Here is a 22828-nt window from a genome sequence, read left to right as displayed (position 1 = left end):
AAAGTGACAATCCCAAAATTCCTTGCATGACACTTCATATTTGAAGTTTTTTCATTAAAATAAATGTTTCTTTTTAGTGTTCTCTCTCTCTCTCTCTCTCTCTCTCTCTCTCTCTCTCTCTCTCTCTCTCTCTCTCTCTCTCTCTTATCAGTTGTGTACATCTGATGTTGTTAAATGACTATTTTTTGCATTATTTCAGGGTGTTACAATGATGGTGTTTAGTATTTGTGTGAATGACACAGTGCACCTTCTATATATAAGCTAAGCATTTCCCTTCTCAGCTTGTGGAAAAGCTGTTTGTGATGAGCTTGTGTGACTTTCTTATCACCATCTGTTTTTGATGGTTATCCGTGTATTACAGTGGTACAAAACAGATATTAGTACTTTACAACTTAGTACAATATGTTTCTTTTATCAACATTACATCAGTTAAAGACAATTTTATTTATTTATTTTTATAAGTCTGTGAACCCAAAAATGTCGCAATTATATTTTTTACAATGAAGGTCTGGCAACCAAAGCTGTATGTTACCATAAAAGTCATATTTTTGTTGTTGTTGTTGTTGTTGTTTTACAGTGTGACTCTTCAGTATCAGTCTACCATTTTTTTGCACTGCATCTTAAAGAACCAGATGAATATTTAACAGTCATTCCAATCAGCACACACCTTCTTGTTTTCTATTGGCTGTGCACAAGACTACGATACATGGTTTCCCACAATTGTGAGTCGTATGTAAATATAGTTTTGCCACCACTGAAAAATCAGTGTAAACACATTTCAGATGTGGCCTTTGCATCCACACCCCTTGTTTTGCTCCAAAATGAATCTCCACCAATAAAATGGAGCATTGCATTTTAATGTACAGTCACCAGGGATCACAAAGCTGTGATAACATCTGACCTGGAAACGAGTTTGGTCATTTCTTGAGCACAATTGCCACTTGAATGGTTATGGGAACTTCCCATTTGTTAATTTCTCTTACTGTAAGGGCCTTATTCAATACAGAGAAGCTGAGGTTGACAAACAGAGCAGTTTCACAAAGAAACAGAGGTCACATCTTGTCCATTATTTGTGCGAATATCCTTGAGCAATTTCTTCAGACTCAAAAAAAAAAAAAAAAAACATGAGAAAAATGTTGCCTAACTACACTGATGCAATCTACTGCAGAAAGTGTCATATCACCATAATAGCTCACAAACACTCATGTACTTGCATGTGCTGTTCTTTGGCGATTTCAAAACCCGAGAAATGCTGACCTCCGAATGATGAATACGACACACCTCACTCTCTCAAGAAAAGGGCAAGAAAACTATCCAGTCTATTCAAAAACACAGATAAACAGTGTAATCCGCGCTGGCTCGTGTTTTAGTATCCCATTCGTCATCGTGAATGGCTGACGCTACGCTCGGTTGAACTCTCACCGTAGCGGAGGAATCAAACCAGCAACAAAAGAGGATAAAAAGACATGTCCCTCGTCTGGTTAATACACAGCAAATGATCTGAAAGTAACGAGTGCTCTCATAACTTCGACCCAGTCCTCATAAACACCTCGGCATATTTCCTGCCCACCTTGACTAGATCAGTAAAAACCCAATTTAGGATTTTACAGAGGATCCTTTCACGTTAAACACCTCTAATAAAAAAATAAATAAATAATAATAATCCACTTTATTCGCATTAAATCAGCGCTCAAACCTCAACAAATGCATATCTGGTTGCTTTTGACTCATGTTGTGAACAGTTCAAATTTTATTTTATAAACTGAATCACAGTACTCATGGATTTGAGCAAAGATTGACTCGTTACGTTTCTATTATATCACGTGTGATTGATTTTTAAATGTTTTTGAAAGAAGTCTGTTATGCTCACCAGGCAACTTTTATGTCATCAAAAGTATGGTACAAACAGTAATATTGTCAAATATTATTACAATTTAAAATAACGGTTTTCTACTTGAATATATCTGTTAAAATGTAAATTAAAAAGCTGAATTTTCAGTATCATTACTCCAGTTTTCAGTGTCGCATGATCCTTCAGAAAACAGTCTAATATGCTGATTTGCCACTCATTTATTCTTAGTTTTTTTTTTTTTAAATCCACTTTATATGCATGGAAACCTCTAAAATGTCAACGAACGTATATCTGGTTGGTTTTGACTCATGTTGTGCACAACTCAAATAAAATTTTGTAAATCAAATCTCCCTGCTTATGGATTTGAGCAAAGATTGACTGGCGTCTAAAAGAAGGTGAATGAGGCGGAGGGATGAGGGCCTACGACTGCGATAACTTAATTAGTTGCCATGATAACAGATTGCCTTTGCAATTTTCATGTGCTGATCAGCTCGTTTCCTAAGTGGAGCCCAACGGCTTTGACAACTGTGGGAACGGCTGCCTAGAACACATTGCGGATTCGTGCATTTCCGTAAAACTAATTCTGATCTCCCGGATTTTCCACAAAGAGCTTCGCTGATGGAAAGCTGAGGTAAGAAATGTGACCAGCACAGGTCTCTGTGTTCAGAATAACCCTATTATCCGTGTCAATACTAGGCTGCGAGTACGGTGGCGCACATCTGCGAGCACTGCTGAGAGGCCGGGGAGCCAGCGTTATTGATTAGCTATGGATTTTTAAACAGGGATTCTTCAGAGTGTCCATTAAGATGTCTGGATAGTGTTTCATCCGACAGATATGAGCGATTATGGAAATGGCTGAGCCTTTATGGGGCTTCTGTGGTCGCAGGAACCCGTCAATGAGAGCTGGAAGGGGGAAGGGATCTTAATGGAAGGAGGAGATCTCGCACTCCTCCCCCTTCTGTCAGTCAGTCACTCGCTCATTCACTCGTTCGTTTGACCCCCTCTCACTGCTCCGTTTTGTTTTAAGTATTAATGAGCTCCTTATATGTACTTTTAAAAGGACAGCCCAGGCTCCCTTGTGCCCAGAGACAGCCATTAAGACTAATAAGGTTGCTGACTAATATCAGAGCCAGAGGTTGCTGAGTGGCCCTTTTTCTCCTTTTAAGAAAGGACGTCTATGTCCGACGAAGTAGATATCAGCTAATTAGAATGATTTCTGAAGGATCATGTGACACTGAAGACTGGAGTAAATTGTAATAATACTTCACAATATTAATAATTTTAATGCATTTTTAATCAAATAAAATGCAGCATTGGTGAGCCGAAGAGACTTGGTTCAAAAACATTTAAAAATCTTAAATTATTCACATTGTGTATTAGATCCATGAATTGTTTCGATTGTAGTATGACTGATTGGCCAACAGCCAAACACCTCCGTCAGCGGTTAGTGTATATTCTTAATGTTCCCATTTTCTTCGTGTCTTCCCATGTCTTGTTGGCTGCTGTATTATAAGATGGAAAAATGTTTTGGACAAACCAGCGAAGCCTAGGTTAGGCATCCTACTCAGAATTTCAGGATTTCTCAGAAACCTCCTCAATGTAGGCAACGCTTCTGTAATTATAAGAAATTCTACATGAACACGGGGGAGTCTTGGTTTTGATTCATAAAACCGAAATTCATTCTTTGTCCAACTTGGGTTGCAAGCAACAACATAAGTTGTTGACTGCCCAAAACAATCAGTCTCCAGGATACAGTGAAGGAAAAACCCGTCTTGCCCGTCACACTTACTGGAAGCATGTGCTTTGCTTCAGAACTGTTCATAGTTGTATGGGAATTTACCCTGAGGAGGGGAATCAGGCTGTGTTAAGGAGTTCATTATGCTGCAGGAAGACCCCGGCGCAGACACCGCTTCTCTGATGGCTACTGTGCTGTTGTCATGGTTTCGATGGTTATGAGGTATGAGATGAGGCAATGCAACAACTGTATAATGACTACCATCAGAATTGAGCCACGGGTGCTAACAGGAAGAGCTTACGCATTACATCAAACAGCATTTATACTGGGAGTGGGCAAAAACGTCATGAGTTATTCATAAAGGTCATAGTATTATGCTTAATTTATTTATGTATTAAAAAAATACTTAAATGAATGAGAAGTCTGGCACAACTGCAGAAACAGTTTCACATTATACAACACATATAGTAATAATAATAAAAATAAAAATTAAAGATAAATAGAATGAGTGTGTTTGTGTGTATATATATGTATATATATATATATATATATATATATATATATACAGTACAGACCAAAAGTTTGGACACACCTTCTCATTCAAAGAGTTTTCTTTATATTCATGGCTATGAAAATTGTAGAGTCACACTGAAGGCATCAAGGGCTATTTGACCAAGAAGGAGAGTGATGGGATGCTGCGCCAGATGACCTGGCCTCCACAGTCACCGGACCTGAACCCAATCGAGATGGTTTAGGGGTGAGCTGGACCGCAGACAGAAGGCAAAAGGGCAAACAAGTGCTAAGCATCTCTCGGGGAACTCCTTCAAGACTGTTGGAAGACCATTTCAGGTAACTACCTCTTGAAGCTCATCAAGAGAATGCCAAGAGTGTGCAAAGCAGGAATCAAAGCAAAAGGTGGCTACTTTGAAGAACCTACAATATGACATATTTTCAGTTGTTTCACACTTTTTTGTTATGTATATAATTAATGTATATAAAAAATAAAGAAAACTCTTTGAATGAGAAAGTGTGTCCAAACTTTTGGTCTGTACTATATATATTTCAATAAATATAATATTATAAACAAAAATCTATCATTTTAAAAATACAACATGATATAGTTTTTCTTTTGTGTTTTTGAAGATTTACTTTAAGTTAGACTTATATAAAATATAAACATCTGGGACATTAAACACCCTATATCAATATAATATAATGATAAAAATAAATAAATAAAACTCTAATATTAGCCAATAACCAATATGACAACAGTGTCAACCCTTATGAACAGTCAAACAAAGTACCAGCTAACACATTTCAGCAAAATAAAATATGCATAAAATAAAGTAACACTGAGGGATTATTATACTGACTGTCTCACAGTGACACTGATTATTAAACTATATATCATTCACAGAGCAACAAACACACATAAAAATATAGCAAGTAGACACTTGTGTTTGGTGAATAGTTCATGAGGACCCTGTACAGCAGATGGGGGTTCACCGATGGTGTCCCAGACAGGCGGGGAGGGGGACTGCTTGAACAAAGGCAAAGCTCTTTCTTATCAATTAGCGCTGCTAAAAAGGACAGCGCTCCTCCATTAGCTCCACCACGTGCTTGCTATTCACCCCATTGTGTGGCAAATTACATTACATCTCTCCATTTTGCCCTCTTCTTCTCCTCCCCTCTCTAGGCGTCTCTGCCCCCCAGACGTTCTGTCTTTTACACACACACACACACACACACACACACAAAAACTACAAATACACTTTCAGTACAATTAAGTGCACTTTTACAGCACTCAACTTGAAAGGACTGCTTTTCTGATACTTTTATGGTGCACTTTCCATATGTAAACAGACATTTTGGACATTAATGCTTTAAAATAAGATCCTTTCTGTTCCACATATTATATATTACGGAATATATATGACAAAATGTTCATGTTTGACTGAACTATCCCTTTAATTGTACAAATTCTAAATTGTTCAGCTTGTGTAATTGTTGCCTATACATTTGATTGTGTAATATCATGTAACATGGATTGCCTTTGTGAAAACCGTAATAAAGAAATAAAATGATCTGGAGAGTTAGTTTTGACCCTTGACCTTGCGAAGTGGAGCTGTAGTCCTAAACTTTCACTCATGTGCACTTACAGCTAAAAATGATCTCTCTCTCTCTCTCTCTCTCTCTCTCTCTCTCTCTCTCGTTTTGTTTTACAGTTGGGGGAAGTGTGTGCAGGACTGATTAGCATCACTGTTTCCTCCTTTCCCATAACCCCCAGACCCCCGCCAGTTGTCTGTTTATTTTAACCCAGAAAAAAGGGCCTTGTCCCGCGAGGACGTGCCCCTCATCAGAGACAGCACTCTCCTCCAAACACACACACACACACACACACACACACACACACACAGAAACACATCTGTATACAAAGATACAGGCATAGCACACACACACACACACAGACACTGGAAGGTGCTTCCACTCAACATCATACACACAATTTTCGATTTCAGCTCTGCAGTTTCTCCTCAATTCAACTTTCCAGTTGTCAAATAACGTAAAATGTAAGCCAGTGGTGCCAGAGCTACATAACACAGCTGTCAGTGTGGCCCAAATGTGTGTGTGTGTTTAAACAGTGCACACACACACACTGATGTGGGAGTTTACAGTGCTTGTGTGATTTTAATGGATGGAGCTGTGAGAAACATGTATTTATGTGTGTGTGCATTTGTGTCATTGGACTTTCTGTATTCGTGAAATTTGAGCAATGAAGTCTGGTGAACAAGAGAAGTGGAGAAAGGTATCAATTTTAAACAATATTGTACTCTGCAGAGTTTAAAGCATTTTATCATTGTTAAATCTCGAGATTTCCCCAGCATTTTATGCAGAATAATGTCTCATTGCATAATGGTTGCATGGCTTTTCTTTTGGAAAGCATGTGATAAGCAGCATTCACATCTGGACTGTAGAGAAGTAGATTTGTTACATGATTGCATGCATGCTAAATAGAAAAGTATAGTCTACTAGTGCATGTTCTTTGTGAAATATAATTACTTCTTGATGGACTCAAGGAACAACAGTGTGTGACACGTCGCAGAAAACTGACACAAGCTTTCCCTCTCCACATACAGGTCCCATATGTGTAGTACGCAAAAGCCGTTCATAGCGTGTCTCTGGTTTAACTGCTTGCACCTGCGCCTACAGCCTACAGATGCAGGACTCGTACAGCTCTGCTGAAGCTGTCTGAAAACATGTGGGCGTCTGTGCATGTCTATGTGTGTTATGGTGTGTCAAGAGGCACGTTTCATGGCACACCTGGAAACCAAAGGCCAGCCTGCTGTTCTAACAGTCATGGAAAAAATTCCACCTTCATTTGCAGCAATAATGGCACTGGTTTGGTAAACATCATAAGCTTTTGCACGTGATTGGATAGTACTTAAAAAAGGACAGAGGGAAAAATGGCGTCTGGAAAGCCAAATCATGTAGTCAAAAAAATTACATCAGGAACTACATTTGGTCACATCCTTCTGAATGATTTTGCTGCCGTGAAAAGGATGGAAAAACTGAAATAAGCCCGAACTGAAAAACAGAGTCTGTCAACTCTGAGGTAAAGCTTTACATCATAAAGTCATGCTTAAATGGGCGGTTCCCATTCGTTCTCTGTGGGAGCTAATCAGCCAATTATGTGAGGGATTGTGGGATTGACAGTGGAGCGAAAATCAAGCGAGTGTGTCAGAAAGTTGCAAAATGCTAGACATTATGCAAATGATGCATGCATTTTATTATAGCAAGGCTGTGACTGGGAAAAGGAGTAAACTCTCTTAAAAACAGTAGGGGTGAATTCAGATAAACTGGGAGACTTCTGCCTGTTTCCAGACACTTAATTGCATGTTATTTCCAAATAAATTAAAATGCATCAGTTTAAATATATATTAAATGCAGTTGCATGAACTTTTTTGACCCATTTTAGTAGGACTTGAGTGCTTCTTTATGTAGTGTCATAATTACTTCTATTGTCTTTGAAATATCATTAAAGTTACTGCTGAATGTACTGACAAGCATTTATTTTAAACTAAAATATGCTTTAATACCAAACTTTTATGTCATTTATTTCAATACAGTATATGTGCAATAGGTCACAAAAGGTGTATTGAAATGACCAACTGATGGCTAATTTCCATTGTGGAAGAAGTAATAGACTTTTTCGGACACGAATTGCATGCTAGTTATTATTAAATGAAAATGTATTAGCCTAAACTTAAATTAAATGCAGTTCCATTAACATTTTTCGCCCACTTAATTAGGACTTCATATAGTTTAAATTACTTCTATTGTCTTTGAAATATGGTTAAAAGTCATTCTAACTGCTAAAGGCACAAGCTTGTGTGTGACAGGAGGGTGGCCCGTTTCATTCTGACTAACAGCTGTAGCAGTCCAACGGTTTTTGCACGCGGTGGCTTGGATGACAGTTCAAGAGTGTGTTTTGAGGTTACCGTCTCACACAGACGAGCTCGTTCACTTTAGATCTGACTAAACCGTGCCTCAGCCATGACTAAAGAAACGACCGAGAAACAGCATCTCTGGATTCTGCCGGCCTGTAAAATCTCTCTAAACTCACGGCCCGTCGTATTAAATAAAACCCCAAACATCAGAGCGTTCACAGTGCTTGGCCCTCACATGCATCACCTCCAAGGAAAAAGTTCAACAGGTCGTTTTTTTCCAGTTGAAGTTGTTTATGATGGTGTGACATACTCATACAGTGAGTTGCTCCAGCAACAAACATCAGCAAATCCCATCAAACCCGATCCCCCCGGGGCCCTGAGGCTTGGGAAAAGGACGGCCGCTGCTGAGCCCTTGCGCCCTTGTACCCTTGTGGCCTTGTGTCCCAATTGGGGAGGTGTCAAGCAATAGTTGGTGCCACTGCTGGATCTATCCAAGCACACACATGCATGTACAGATGGCGCATGTCCACGCTTTTTCTGGCGTTTTGAAAAGCAGGGAGGCTGATGTCAAACACGGGGAGGAATGTTCTTATTCTGAATAAACATTTAAAAAAATGTCCTGGACAGAAGAATCCCGAGCATGCAGTCACCTCCTCTATCCAACACACACAAATAAAAACACACACGTACTCACACATACACTGAGTGTGGCAGAGAAAACATTGTTCTCTTGGGGACGACGGGGACATTGACCCCCAAACAGATGCTTTTACCAGATGCATCGCAGTTTCCTCCTCCTCAAATGTGAAGCGTGCGTTTGCGCACATGCACGTTTCACAGACTCTCACACACACACAAAGATCTGTTTAAAACCAAACAGGCCTCAACTTTATATTGTGTCGAGTATATTGACCTCAATCTGTGTCATGCGTTTTTTTCTGCCCACAACCCATTTTACATCTCAAATATGACTTTTCTGAGTGAATTTTTTTTTTTGTGAGATAAAGTGTTGGATGGAATGTTTTAAGTTACTACTAAAACATTTTAGTTTTATAATATAATTTAAAATATTTTAAAATGTTTGTTCATAATCTAAGAAAGGGAATATACAATGTTGGTAATAATAATAATAATAATAATAATAGATATAAATTTTTTATATATATATATATATATATATATATATATATATATATATATATATATATATATATATATATATATATATATATATATATATGTGTTGAGGTAAATTAATTTGTCAATGTTGACTGTCCAAACATCATTTATTGATATGTCAGGAAATATACATTAAGAATAAACTTTATTAGATTATTATTCATATTTATTATTTTATTTCTTATATAGTAGTAGTACGTAATTGTTATTAATAGTTGTATTATTATTATTATTATTATTATTATTATTATTATTATTGTTGTTGTTAATTTTATGATTATTTTAGATTTTCTAAATAATGTTTATTTTGTTTATTTTCAATTTTATAATCAGGGAAAGGTAAATACTGGACAAAGTATAAAAAATGTCAGTTATAATTATGCAAACATAATTTATTTATAAATCAGAAGATATACATGAAGAAACTTGGCCTTGATTCGTTAATATCCCTCAATCAGTTGTCCCAGCACACACACACACACACACACACATCTGCTGTGTTACCTCTGGGGCTGTAGTCTGGCCCATTGGGCACCTCCTGCAGGGGGATGTGCTGGCCGTACAGGGGTCTGGGAGGCTGCATGTGAGGAACCAGAGTCACTGCCATCCCACCACTCGACCTCTACAGAGCAAACACAACACAGACTACTGAAGCTAGAGATGATTGGATGATTTGTAGTTCACTTTAAACACAGAATATATAAACCCTTTTTGTGTCAAAGGTGTTTTGTCTTTCATTCAAAACCGCTTACCACCGGTAAACGGCAACTATGTTACACATAAAATTCCCTGTGTGGCCCGAGGCAGCTCGAGTTTCTGTTACAGCAAAGTGCTTGAGAGGCATTTTTATTCTTTTGATCTCGGTGGGACTCTGACGTCAGGCCAGGACAAGTGGAAGTCAGACAGTGAGAAAATAAAATAAAATAAAATAAATACATAAATAAGGAGACACTAGCAGAGAACTTTGATGAGTCAACTGGTTCCTTAAAAGGGTCATACCTATTTATTTTTAATTTTCATGAAGATCTCAGGGGTTGTGTTGGTGCAGTGGATAAGACAGATGTCTTTGGTGTGAGAGACCCGGGTTTGAATCCACTGTGAGACACCAGTGTGTCCCTGAGCAAGACACTTAACCCCTAGTTACTCCATAGGCGTGCGACCTCTGACATATATAGCAAGTGTAAGTCACTTTAGATAAAAGTGTCAGATAAATGTAAATCTCTTGTAATGCTAGTAAAGTTTAGGACCAAAATAGTCATATAGATTTTATTTTATTTTATTTTATTTTATTTTATTTTATTTTATTTTATTTTATTTTATTTTTAATTTAATTTAATTTAATTTAATTTAATTTAATTTAATTTAATTTAATTTAATTTAATTTAATTCATTTGATTTTTTTTCTTTTTTCTTTTTTTTTTTTCACATACATCATGCGAAAGTTAGGGTTTTTTTTCTGCAAGACACAGGCTGTGGGGTTTTTAGGTCCAATATACTCGTCAGTTGCCCAGTTCTTCAATAACAAGCTCTTTGCAAATTGAGACCGATTCATTTTACAATCTATACAAAAATGTAGCACACACATACACATAAACAAACAAACAAGCAAAAAATCTAACACATTTCTAACATTTTGTATGTTTTCATGGTAGTTTTCATAAACTCTTTTATCTCAGAGAAAAGTTAGATTTCTCACAATCTGACCCCTTTAACAACGATTATTTATAGGACACACTATTGATTAAAAATCAATCAATACTTTTCAATCAGAGGTCATGGTTTGAATTTGTTTTACAAAAATAAATTTTAAGCTTTAAAAAAAAAAGAGCCAGTAAACACACAGAAGCATTAACCTCTCAATCACTGCGATCTGCTTCTAAGAGGCCAGCAGATCCACAAACCTTCATCAGCGGGATGTTTTCTGAGAACGGCCTCTGAGCCTCATTCTGAGGGAAAATACCTCTTACAAAACAGTTTGTGACAGATACAGGTCCATTGAAATAGGCGAATCAACTTCCTTTGGCCAAAAGCACATCCCATCACATAATTGTGTGTGTACAGTACACACGCATTGTCCTCGGCTTGATTACAGTCTCGGGAAACTTCTTGAATCCAATGTTTAAGATTGATGAAACAATGCAGTTTTTGAGACCAAAGCGTAACGGGCCTTCAGTTTGATTTACTGATTACTGATTTACTGTCCCAGTCCGCCACTGGCACTATGTCAAGATTTTCTATGAATAACCACATAGATTTCAATCAGTTCTTGACACAAAACTAACATGCGGCTTCAGAGGATTTGGACTATAGTCACATGGACCACTTTTGTGATACTTTCATGCTGCTTTTTTGGTCACTTTGGAGCTAGACAGATCCACTTTCAAAATAAGTCTAGTTCCTAGTTAGAACTATTCCTGAATCTACACTATTCCTAAGAGATGCTCTGTAACACTGTGCCCCTACAGGTTGACACAAATATTCCTCTTGAAAGGACAACAGAGAGGTTATGAACTGGAGTGGCTGTGGTGATGGAAGCCACTGTGTCTGAGCTACTGTCTGTCTCCAGGGCTGGTCTTCCTGTAGAGAGGCGTTCGCAGCCTGACTGATAACCCTGCTGTTGAGTTAAGACTGTGGTTATCAGCTTTACAGAGCTGTGGTCGTTGGAGGATCGGCAGGGGGCTCGGACGGGATCGTGGTTAGGCTGTCTGAAAGTCTGTCACTGGAGCCTTGGGGAGTGGAGACAAGCAGTCGAGAGCAGAGAGAGAAACAGATGATGGTGGAGGGAGAGACGGAGGCAGAAATGGGGTACAGGAGGTTCCCGTCACATTAAAAAGGGCAATGCCACCCCTGCCCCCATTAACATCAGGGAGCCGGGATATCTGATGATGAGCAGGATATTAGCAGTACCACATCAGCTTCTGAATTAGAGATGGGGATCATGAATTATTGAATGATTCTGGTTCTGATTCCTCATCATGATTCAGATTCCTTACCGGTACCAGTACGTCTGCTTTTAGTATATTTTAAACCATAAATATCCGGAAGAAAAGAAAAACAACTCCATTTCTTAATGAGATAATGAATGCAAAATAATTATTTTAAAAGGTGTTAAATCAAACCTTTGCGCTATTAAAAAAAAACTGACATTAACTACATTAAACTAATAAAATCTGTAGAGCTATCTTCTAAAACAATGCAAGTTGCTTTCAAAACAAGCTTCTGCCAAATGCATAAAATGCACTGAAACTTAATAAATGGGTGGTAATATTTAATTGATTTAAATTTATTAAATGCCCCGATAAAACAGAATAAGCATAGTTAACGACGTTGTGATATGAACAGCCAGTAACTACACTGATTTAAAGCTCTGCATGTTGTGATGTGTGTGATTCACTAAAAAGAACAAGGGTCATAAAAGACATTCGTTTGGGAATTGGATTAAACTGGTTGCACTTATGTTTTATTCACTAAGAAGAACAGACTCATAGGTGTCATTCATTCTGGAATCACTGCATTATCTGTGCTTAAGGTTTTTTGATTCTCTCAAAAGAACCAGCTCAAGAGAGTCGTTTGTTCTGCACTGGTTGCTCTGTATGTTTCATGCTGTAGATGCAGTAGTGTTGTTGCAGCACTGTTGAAAAAGTAATGCAGTCAAATAATTTTTGCGAAATCAGGTGGAATAATGAACATGTGAGAAAGGAGTGTCATTCCAGTTACCAGGTAGAGCTTTATTTATTTATTTATTTATTTATTATTCATTAAAAAGAACAGACTTGTTAGCGCCTTTAATTCTGGAATCACTAGTTGCACTTTAAGTTTTTTATTCACTTAAACAAACTGATTATGTTTTATTTTGCTTAAATGCTTCCCAATCTTAAAGGTATGCACTAATGCTTTTTTTTTTTTTTGGTTGCTTTGCAACACAAACAACCTGAATGCAAATGTGATGCCTTTGAAGAGTGGATTTCATGATGAAGTGGATTTTTATACAGTAGAATGCTCTTGTGCAACCCTCCAGAAAAAAAAAATAAGTTTGTGGTGTCAACAGGAACAACAACACTAGGCAAACTTGCTGTTTTAGTCTGTAGTGCTAATGACAGACACTATCTGTGCGTCTTCCTCGGATTCACTGTGCTTCCTGAGCGAGCAAGAGGTGGAGGGGATGTTCAGGGTAAGAGATGAGATCAGGGAATGTCTTTTCTTCTTCAGCGCATGTAAATTAATGAACCGGGAGGGAAGCCCCCTCTGCTTAGCCTTTGACAAGCGTCTCGATTTCCAAAGGCACGAGGCCAGCTGAGCGGATCAGCAGAACGGTGAGTCCCTGCATGAGGACGAGGCCGGGTCGGGTGCGGATTAGCATGCGACCCTTTTTCCGGCTCAAACACCAACAGCCCTGTCTGTGCATACTGATGCCTGAATCTTTATTACACACTCACCTGTGCAGAATCCCAATACGCCCCGAACGACTCCATGGCAGAACTGTTAAAATGATCTCTGTCCTAAATGGACAGTATTATATATACACTATATTTAATTTATATTTAAAGTGATAGATCACCCAAAGAATGTTCCAAATCTAGATGAATTTATTTCTATTAATTTTCTTTCTTCTGCTCAACACAAAAGAAGATAGTTTCAAGAATGTGGGTAACCAAAGAGTAGCTGGCAGCGACTGACTTCCAAAAAAATCAATCAATCAATAAATAATAAAAAATATATAATAATAAATAAATAAATAAAAATATTATGGAAGTCAATGGGTACTTTTGTGTTCAGCAGAAGAAAGAGACTTGACTTGAAAGAGATTTGGAAGAACATGAGAGTGAGTTAATGATGCCAAAATGGTTAATTAACCCCCAAAAGTACATTTTGGCATCATTTACTCACTCTCATGTTCTTCCAAATCTGTACGAGCCTCTCTTTATATATATTTAATTACGGATACAATAATACATATTAATAATTGTGGCATTATTTTGATTACAAAAAAGGTCCAGTTTACAATTTTATAACAGATACATAAACTACCTTCTTCTTGTAAGATTTTTTTGTACTATTTTAGCTGTATTTAAATTATTATTTTTATAGTTTTATGGTTTCAGCATTTACTGCATTACGCTTTGATAGCAAAATTTTAAGTAAAATTTGACATTGTTCTACAAAAGTCAATATGGCAAAAAAAAAAAAAGGTTACAGCTATTCTACCAAAACCGTGAGTATCATTATGCGTGTGGATTTGCCCCATTCATTTCCAGTGTAAGTACCTCACTGTAACCCAGATTTTTGCTTTTTTAAAGAAAACCTTACATTTATGTATTTGTCAGAAGATTTTTTTTTTTTTTATCCAAAGCGACTTATAATGCATTCAATATATGCTTTTTATTAGCCCTTTGTCCCATTCATTTTTGTATTAATCAACATTATGCCACAAATGCCGTTGATGTTGATGCTGATGCTGCAACAACCATGGCTGTGTGTTCACTTGCTTCTTACACATGGCTAGTGTGGGCAGCTCAGGCCAAACAGAGGTGATTTATAGTGGAAGGTGGAGGTCTTACCATTACACCCAGACAGTCAGGCGGTTGAAGAGCCTGACAGGAGGAAACTGGATCCAAGTAGTAACTCATTCTACGAGCTGGAGCTGCAGCGATGGAGGCCTGGAGACAAGACAAACACACACACACACACACACACGAGAGGTGAGGACCCCGATCAATCACACACTGTTTATTGCAGAGACGAGGCTGCACTGTCCTGGATTAGTAATAACCTGCCACTCAAAGCTAAAGCTGACATGAACTGATGGTGAAGCGATAGAGCATTCATCTATTGCAGTGTTATATTGTTTAAATGTGTCTTAATCAACCAGACTGGGTGCTGATCAGATAAATCAAATCAGAGTCAGCATACTTCTGTGTAAATGAGAACAATTTATTAAAAATAGTAGTCATCTGATATTGCTTCATCAGTGAGCATGAGAGACAGTGAGGCACTTACAATGGGAGTGAATGATGGCAGATTTTGGAGGATTTATTTTACGCTTAGAATTTAATCAATGCAATTCAATTAATTATTTTTTAAATAGTAGTAGTACTAAGCTACGAATATTAAACCAATCAAAAACAGAGCAATAAAGTTTGATCTCTTCAGAAGCGGTCCAGAGTCTGGCGTCTGTCTCTTACTCCTCCTTTTCCACCCTTCCCTTTCATTCTTACTGCCATCCCTTAATCATTGTTTACTAGAGCAGGCATTAGAGAGAGAGAGAGAGAGAGAGAGAGAGAGAGAGAGAGAGAGAGGCAGAGAGAGAGAGAGAGAGAGAGAGAGAGGCAGAGAGAGAGAGAGAGAGAGAGAGAGAGAGAGAGCTGGAGCCCAGCTGTGAGGATTCTGTTTCTGGAGCAACTTCATGATGTACACATGGACAAGCTGACCAAGAACTGAGGATTCACCTAAAACAGCAGTGTGTGTGTGTGTGTGTGTGTGTGTGTGTGTGTGTGTGTGTGTGTGTGTGTGTGTGTGAGAGAGAGAACATCTTGAAGTGCTTAGAGAGAGTGGCAACTGATGTTCCTCTGAGTCAAAGGTTGAGGTGACTGTCACAGACAGATCTTCCAGAGGTTATCACAACACTCTCATATCCAGCACAATGCACTTCACTATTCCAAACAGCACGTAAGAACACAATTTAACTAACAGGATAATATTAATAATACATTTGCTTTTCTGTTTTCTACAAACTATATAAATTGGTCTTTGTTTATTAATCTGACGTAGTCATTTTAATCTTACATAATGCAGAATGTAAAACTGAAAACATTTTAAAAGGTTTTTTTCTTTCTTCTTCTTTTTCTTTTTTTCAAATAGTTTACGGGAAAAAAGTTGCGAAACATTCCACAATCAACTCATCATGAAAAGTTCGATTGTTGCCCGTCGCTATTATCTCTCGTCACACTGAGGTTCATCCTGATCCCGAGAGTAACTTCAGGTTCTGTACAGCACACGCGCTTAGAGGATAGAGACGATCTTTGCTCTTACCGTGGTCTGCTGGAGTCGCTGGAGTCTGCTGGCGGTGGGCTGTCAGCTGCTGTTTGTACCTGGCTCGTCTCTGGAGAGGAAGGATAAAGCGCACTTGCTGGAGTCCCACCCTCTCCAATCACTGCGCCCCTCCAAAACCATTCAGGACTCTCCACATCTAACAAGTGTGCAGCGATACATACGCTCTTCTCCTGTGGACTGTTGGACGCTTGTTAGACGTCTTTCTTTCTTTTCTTTTTTTTCATTGATGTTTGAATAATAATAAAAAAAAAAAAAAAATTAATTAAAAAAATGATGATGATGTGTGTGATTTAGTCTAGTTTACATTTATTGTTATACTTTATTTTTGTAACCACTTTAAAAGTGAATTCCTAAATGTAATCTTTATGTTTACACTTTAGATACAATGAAACTAAAAATATGAAACACGAATATTTGTAGTTAGTAGTAATATTATTATATTTTTAAACTACTTTAAACCCTTTTTTTACTTATATATATTTTTTTTTATTTAGATTTAATGAGACTAAAATTGTTGTGTTAAACTACTAATAATTCAATTATTATTATTATTATTATTTCAAATATAGATATCAAGTTCCTAAATGTAATCTTTATATTTGTTGTTTATGTTGTTATTTTTAAATGCACTAAAACGTAAAACTACTACTTTTTAAAAAACAATTAATGATATAAATAATAATAATAATACTAGTAGTATATCAAATAATTAGAAAAAAATAAGAAATCATTAGATTTTTTGTTGTTGTTGTTGTTTATTCATTCATTTATTAGCCAAATATTATGACTTTCTGAATGTAATTAAAGGAAAGTTTTCCTGATATTTTACTATAAGAGACTTTTGACAGCTTTAGGCGCATATAATGATCTAATAATGTCTAGTACACACATGATGTGAGCAGTTGGGACTGTTTTCTTAGTAATTCACACTAGCTCTTCCTGAGCTTGATTGCGTCACAAAGGTTGAAGAGGAAGTGGAGCGACTGACTTTTGCCAGTTCCTCCGTTAGTGTCTGACAGACGGCGTCCAGCAGCCTGCACTGATTGGTAAAGCGCTGGAGGAAAAAGTCCATATACAGAGGAAGAGCGCGGCCATTGGGGGGTCACAATGAGTGGATTTCCTCCGGTCACGTCTGTCCAGCAGGTTGCTGGGATGTGGAGAGGAGGAGAGCATCGGGGAGAGGTTTAGGGAGCGGTGTTGTTTGGACACACTGTCCAAGGATCCTCTTTATGCTGCTGGTGGGTGGAAGGCAGTTTTGGGCCGAAGCGATGATGTGTTGCTGAGCTAGGATGAGTTTTGGATAGAAGAAAGGAGAAAAGAGGCTATTTATCATGCGTGGTTCCTAAATACAGCTTTTATTTCAGTTTTAGCCACGTTAGTTCATAAAGATGATACGTTTAGAAATGTTTCCTTTGCAATAGCTACAATAAAATGTTTTAAAAATTGTTTTATTTGTAACATTCATTGTATTTCAGCAAAAAATATAATTATTTTATTATGTTATATAAATAAAATATAATATGATTTATTTAGTTAGTGTTAAAAGTTACATTTGACAAAATTACTATATTTGATGTTTTAACTTCCTTAATTTATTTTATTTTATTTTTTTATTTTATTTTTAATTTAATTTAATTTTTTATGTTTTTATTTTTTTATTTTATTTTATTTTTTCATGTTTAACTAAATAAAATGGAAAATGCTTTCCCAAGCAACTAATAAAATATAATAAGCTTTTTAATATATCATTTTATTTCAGTTAACATATTTTTTAGTATTTTAAATGGAATTTGATAGTAAAGTTTGTGGTCAAACTTTAAGTTGGCCTGAAAAACCTTAGCCAGAAAGATTGAAGCTAGCATGTAACTAGCATGTTCCCAGCATGACTAGCAAGTGACCAGCATGTCATTAGCAAGTGAGTAACATGTCTCTAGCATGTTGTTAGCATGACTAGCAAGTTAGTAGTATGTTACTTGCATGACTATCATGTCTCTAGCATGTTGCTAGCATGACTAACAAGTTACTAGCATGTTATTAGCATGATTAGCAAAGTTACTAGCATGTTGTTAGCACGATTAGCAGGTGACTAGCATGTTGTTAGCACGATTAGCAAGTGACTAGCATGTTGCTAGCATGACTAGCAAGTAATTAGCATGTTGCTAGCATGACTAGCAAGTGACTAGCATGTTGCTAGCATGATTAGCAAAGTCACTAGCATGTTGTTAGCATGATTAGCTAGTGACTAGCATGCTGCTAGTATGACTAGCATGTTTTAAGCATTTTTCTAGCATGACTAGCAAGTGCGATGTTAGTCTAAAACCAGCTAAAACAAGTTGATTCAGTAAAGAAAAAACTGCTAAAACCATCTAAGACCAGCATGACAGTAGCCAAAACCACTTTAAAGCGATGTTAAAAGCATTTTTCTAGCCTGATTAGCAATTTACTAGCATGTTATTAACATGTTTCTATGCTAATCCAGCTAAAACCAGTTGATTCAGTAAAAAAACAGCTAAAACCAGCTAAGACCAGCGTGACATTAGCCAAAACCACTTTAAAGCGATGTTAAAAGCATTTTTCTAGCTAGCCTGATTAGCAATTTACTAGCATGTTGTTAACATGTTTCTATGCTAATCCAGCTAAAACCAGTTGATTCAGTAAAAAACCAACTAAATCCAGCTAAGACCAACGTGACATTAGCCAAAACCACTTTAAAACCACCAGCTTGGGAGACCAGCCAAAGCAACCGAACAGCTTAAGCTGGTTTGAGCTGTATTTTCAGTAGGGAGTTTTAAGCTTTGCTATAGTAGTAGACAGCTAAAATACATTACAAGTCTTATTGTCTAAAATTTTCACCCCCTCAATGAAAGTCTATGGGAGTCTATTAGGTGGTTTTGATAGTCTGGTTTACGAAAACCGTAAGCCGGATCAGTTAGAAAAGATATATCAACCCGAGTCAGACCGGTCTGAAGGTGTGACCCGAGTTTGGTGGTTCTAGCTTGAAAGCTCTAGGAGGAGATACATTTTCAAATTAAGTCTCAGAAGAAGAAGAAGAAGTTTAAATATGATTTCAGTAAATTGGCTTTTTCAAGCCAACTTAATTACTATTTTAATTTTACTTTTTTTGTAATTAAGGGTGAAATTTACAAGCAATTTTATTAAAAAATTTCAATAAAATTATTTCTACATGATAACCATGGTGAATACACAGGATTATTTCTATGAAATTATTTTCCTGATGATTATGTCCCTGTTTTCTCCCCAAAACAGTCCACTCAAAGTTTTTATCAGCGTGCCATCCGTGTCTCATCTGAAACACTTTGCGGTGAGTGATAAGCCCTCCGCGGCTCTCATTTGTTTGAATTAGAAAGTGCGTGGTCAGAGATACTCTGTGCGGGTCCTTGAAAGTAAATCTGGAGATGCTTTCAAGTCCAAGGTGAGAAGCATGAAGAAGTGGCATGTCATCCTGCTCTGTCTCGGACGGGTATCTCTCTGAAGCTAGCCAAAGCAATCCCAGAGAGCTTAGGAAGGGCCAACACATCAGGGGCAAAGGGGGAGCTGCGTGACTTATGGCCATGTGCTGAGAGAAACGGGATAGGTGGGTAAGACGCACCCCTTCTGATGAGCCAAATTAAATTAAAAGGCAGTGAATGTGATCCAGATCTTCCTCGTGTGCCCACAATACTGTTTCAATTAACATGATAACGGCTTCAAAGGAGAGGCCTTGACGCTCTTCTGCTCCACATGATCTCCTCTCATCACCTCCTGCACGCTCTTATCACTCCAGCACCTCTCGCTCGCCCTGTCAAACACCCCCCTACTCTCTCACTCTTTCCCTTCTCACTCACATATCTGGGCGATTCTTTTGATAAGGGAAGATTTATAATAGTTTATAATTCATGATAGTTTTAAACCTTTTTTATTATTTAAGTACGTCAGGTTTAGCTTAATGAAAGCGAGAAATGTTTCCTTGGCAACTACCTAAAATAAAACATTTAAATATTTAAATTTTTAACATTTATTTAAAGCAACAAAATTTATTTATTGTTATAATTGTTTTTATTTTTTATTTTATTTTATTTATTTTTTATTTTTTGGCAGAATTTCAAGAATTTCTGTATTTGAGACTTAATCTTTTAAAAAACTTTAAAATCAGTTAGGTATTTGTATTAGTTGGTCTATGTATTACTTATAAAATAAAATAAAATAAAATAAAATAAAATAAAATAAAATAAAATAAAATAAAATAAAATAAAAAATATTTTGAAAAGGGTAGCAAAAAACGTCTATTTGATTTTTATTGATTTTTAACCAAATGTAATTTTGATCTGATATTATTATTATTATTATTTCATTTTTATATTATATTATATTATATTATTGTATTTTCGTTACTATTTTCATTTTTTTTCTTTCAAGTAGTCATTAATGCCACACATTTAAATCCAATAGATAGATAGATAGATAGATAGATAGATAGATAGATAGATAGATAGATAAGATAGATAGATTTTTATTGTTGTCAGTTACATCAGATCAGTTACATTCCCCCCCCCCCCCCCCCCCCCTCCCTTTTTTTCAGAGTTCTGTGAAAATCATTTCAGGAAATGAATAAAGTTTTTTCCTATCCATTGTTGCCTCTCTCACGCTGTCTCTGTACATCTCTCGCTCTCGTTCTCTTTCTCTCTCCTGGTCTGGTCACGCCACACATTAAACAGAGCACTTTTCCCTCTCCTGCAGCTCTAAGCGTCCATCACTCACTCCTTCTGACTGCTTTACTGCTGGCGTATCTCACAGATCTCTAACGCCACAGAATCACACCTCACACTGAACTGTTGCATAATTGCTTTTCAAAGTGTTAAGCCGAAAGGATACAGTGACCTTGACGTGATCGTCTAAATGCTGCTAGACCTTTTAAAGCCATCAAATGACATGATAAATCAGAACATCAAAGCTTTATCATCTAGCAGAGTCTATCTATTCATTCAGTCAACGCTTCACTAGCACATTTCCCAAAGATACTGCAGAACAGGAGACATATGAGCTTTTATTAGAATCGTCCCGAATGCTGCAGGTTCTTCTAACATTTCGAACCGGGAAAGAGCGAGAGATCGTGTGAGAGAAAATCCTCCCACTCGCTCGCTCGCTTTGATTCACCGCCCGGCTCTTTCCCTAAAGAAACTGCCCCACAGATGTTGCTCCAGCGACTACAAAGAAGGAGGTCTTTATGAAGACCGTGTCTATTTTAGGCCGCAGTGTTTCCGAGAGGTATCTCTTTTCTGCTGAAGCCTTGGTTTTATTTCTTCCTGAGGTATTTTTAGATAAAAGCCATGGATATGATGACAAAAGAGAGCTCATAATGCTTCGTGACAGTATCAACCCTTGATCACCCAAACCCGAGAGCTGGCCATCATGAGAATGGAAATAAATGTACAGTAAAGACACTGCACCTTCGGACCAAATGTGGGTCTTTTACTAATACTGACAGGGAGATTTCACAAAGTTGAGTGCATCTGTGCCAAAGAATCAGTGACTTTTAAGGAGTGCCGTGTCTGTCATGAATCCCTTTTATACGTTGTGCAAACAGCCTCTAAACAGGCCTGCTCAGTGTTCTAGGATTTCTGCCCTTCCAAGGGGCTTCGCAATGGGCCTACACTCCCCGGTCGGGACACATGTGCTGGAGCTCATTCTGAGGAGCTCTGTTTGTCCGAGGCGACCGGGGTGTTTGGGAGCAGGGAGTGTCACTCGGCCGCTGTCGTGTGAAGCTTGGCCAACAGTGAGGAACGGTCAAAGAGACTCAAGCCTTACTGAATTAAAGACCTGCATGGACTCTGTTCAGTGTTCAGGAGACATATGCTGCTGTATTCAACATCTGATTGCCCTTAAACTCAGCACCTCATCTTTTCCTTCATTTTAAACCATTTATGTACATTAACAGAGATGCTTTTTTTTACTTCCCTATAACAAAATAACTACAATAATAATAATGTTTTAAAATCAGGTACATTTTACTTTTCATGTACCTTCTATGAATTTTCAGTGGTCTCTTTGATTATTATTATTATTATTTTATTTATTTTTTTCATGGTGGAAAAAAGCTTCCATTAACTAAATAAATAAAGAAATAGTTATTTGTAACTTGTTATTTTTCAATTCCAATTTTATTTTTCAATTTTTTCTTGCAATTTTGGCCTCATTTCTCACAATTCAGACTTCTCAGAAGTTTATATCTTGCAATTCTGAATTCATATCTCACAATGTTCTTATATAACAATTCTGAGTTTATATCTTGCAATTCTGTGAAAATTACAAGAAAAAAAGTCAGAATTGTGAGATAAAATGTTGCAGTTACCTTTTTATTTTCACACCTATTACCCTTCTATTTTTTTTTACCTTTTCCTTGATGTTATCTCAGCTCTTTCTCTGCATTTTACAGCTGTCTCAGCTCAGAGTGTCTCTATATGGAGATGGATGCCAGCAGAGTTTATGTGTGCCAGTGGAGAAGATTGTCTGTTGGAAAGGAAAAAAAGAAGATTAAAAATGAGAGCAATCCAACAATGAAGCAAA

The 22828-nt window shown here is 37.2% G+C and overlaps 1 protein-coding gene and 1 long non-coding RNA gene across 2 annotated transcripts in view; both read right to left on the bottom strand.

Annotated features, from left to right (window-relative positions):
- LOC132155833 (protein c-ets-1-B) overlaps positions 1-9785 on the bottom strand; it is a 42318-nt gene extending 32533 nt beyond the window's left edge. Inside the window, exon 1 of the mRNA XM_059564554.1 lies at positions 9719-9785. The gene's annotated coding sequence lies outside the window, so the exon portion shown is untranslated. The remainder of the gene's footprint in view (positions 1-9718) is intronic.
- Positions 9786-16359, bottom strand: LOC132155834 (uncharacterized). The gene is made up of 3 exons (XR_009437354.1): positions 16244-16359; positions 14773-14871; positions 9786-9836 (listed from the first exon to the last, which is right to left on the bottom strand). It is a non-coding gene; the product is annotated as an uncharacterized LOC132155834 (long non-coding RNA).
- Positions 16360-22828: the final 6469 nt, after the last annotated feature.

Source organism: Carassius carassius, chromosome 13, assembly GCF_963082965.1.
Source record: "Carassius carassius chromosome 13, fCarCar2.1, whole genome shotgun sequence".
Taxonomy (NCBI): Eukaryota; Metazoa; Chordata; class Actinopteri; order Cypriniformes; family Cyprinidae; genus Carassius; species Carassius carassius.
The sequence above is the reverse complement of the archived record's forward strand: the minus strand, read 5'-3'. Positions and strand labels throughout refer to the sequence as shown.